The sequence below is a fragment of the Aotus nancymaae genome, unplaced genomic scaffold, assembly GCF_030222135.1.
Source record: "Aotus nancymaae isolate 86718 unplaced genomic scaffold, 86718_ANA_hifiasm-v0.15.2.pri h1tg000032l_1, whole genome shotgun sequence".
In the NCBI taxonomy this organism is placed as follows: Eukaryota; Metazoa; Chordata; class Mammalia; order Primates; family Aotidae; genus Aotus; species Aotus nancymaae.
The window spans coordinates 733,560-735,654 of record NW_026988446.1 but is presented as its reverse complement, the minus strand read 5'-3'; positions in this window follow the sequence as shown (position 1 = coordinate 735,654).

Sequence of the window (2,095 nt, the reverse complement as noted above, 5' to 3'; positions counted from 1 at the left end):
GAGTCACTGTCATTAAGCCAGGCTGATCAGCTGACCTGGCAGCAGACCGACGAGGGAACGCTGTGTCTGCAACACGCAGCACAACTGGTCTTTTTCTTTATCACGTTGCTTGAGTTTCCAAACAGCATAATGCATGTTTAAGTTGGGGGATCATTAACAGTGGTGGTAGAGCAATATTGAACATTTATCTGAAGCTTACAGTATCCTAGGAATTCTTGTAAATGCCAGTTTACCACATTTAATCTTCCTCAAGGGCCTCTGATGTATAAAATCTTATTTTCACCATTTACAGATTTAAAAATTCAAGTTTTGTGGTATCTATCTAACATCACACAGGTGACCTGATGGAGCAAGTGCACCAGTCCAGGTATGGGACCCACAGCACATCACTTACCTCGGTTCTCTTGGGGACACAGTCCTCCCTCCATAGTCTAAAATCTGGGTTTTAGATAACTCACTGTCGGTTTTATCAGGGAAACATAAATATGATTGAAGCATTTGTTGCTAGTGTTTTCAAACTCTAAGACATAATTTCCATTCAAAGAAAAATTAGTTGTTTTTCCTCTGCAAAATTTTTATCTCACTAAAACAAATATATCATTCAATAATAGAGGAAGAATATATATTATTTTGTCCATAAATACTTGGAGATAAAAAACCCTTTTACTAATATGTTGTAGTAAATAAGTGTTATACAAAATGAGACTCAAAAGAAAAAGAAAACAGATTGGCTTTTCTCCATAAAAACAGATAATAGAGGAAAATGAGGAAATACAGTTCAAGAACTAATAGAAATGTTTCAAAAGCAGAACAACAAGTCAAGAACCATGATTTCCTTTTGCTCCTGCAATGCCGTCTACCTGTCTGGTGCACTCACCAACAGAGGATGTCTTGACCCTCATTTACACGGGCTAATGGTATGTGGCTGGATTAAGTGTGCAAAGGAAAATAGAAAAGTTGCATCATCCCCGGTTTCACTGTGTCCATTAGGGGTGTAGAGAAAAGTTTTCTGTTAATAAATCCTCTCTGGGATTTTCAAGAAGAATGCAAATAAAGGAGCTAAAGAGGCTAATAGGTATCTCTGCTGCCTTTTTCTGAGTTTCTTCTCCGTTTTGTTTTCTTTTTTCTTAAGATACAGGATCTCACTACGTTGCCCAGGCTGTAGTGCCATAGTCTTTCACAGGTGTGATGACAGTGCACAAAGACCGCAAACTCCTGGCCTCCGGTGATCCCCCTCCACCTCGTACCACAGACACCCACAACCGTACCCAGTTGTTCTGTTGTTGTTATTTATTCTCCTTTTATTGATAAAGTGAAAATCTCAACAAATATTAACAATAATCTCAAATTTAGCCATCACTAATGAATTTTTATTTATGATGTATGAGTTAGTTATATATTTAGCCTTTTATGTTTTACACAATATTTTCATGTGTGTTTTTGTGTCTCCTTTAAACTTCCAGACATTTTTGTAAAATATTGCTATTTGTGTTCCAATCTTTCACAAATATAGGCTTTGAAACTCAGAGTTTCAGTTGATGTGTCTAATCAGTAATGGACTCCATACTGAAACTGAGGTTGTCTTTTTCACATCTTCATTGCTGTCACTCTTCATTCGGTTGTTATGTCCTTTCTTCTGTCACTCACCTGCAAGCTGTATCACTTCAGGGATGCATTTAATTTTAAAGTTTGTTTTTATTTTAAATATTGACATGACTAAAAAAATCTAAAAACACAGCTGGTACAAAGAAAATTTAAAAATCAATCATAATGTAATAGTCCAGATATGAACAAAACCTTGCCTTCAAACTTAAATATTTATGAAGTATACACCATGGAGCAGACATCTGGAATCAAATAGGGAAGAAGGTGAAAGCAACTCCACCCTCTCGGATCTTGCAGACATGTATTTCTGAACTGTTTGCTGTTCATGTGTTCTAGAATGTTGTTGATCATGTTCCCATGACATGGATGTCTTTTCATGACATCCTTTGTCTGGATGGTGTCTGTCTTCTGTTTGTTGGGCCCACGCTTGAGGGTTGGAGCCTCCACTGACTTCTAGGGCTTCAGCTGGCAGAGAGCATGTCCTGACTCC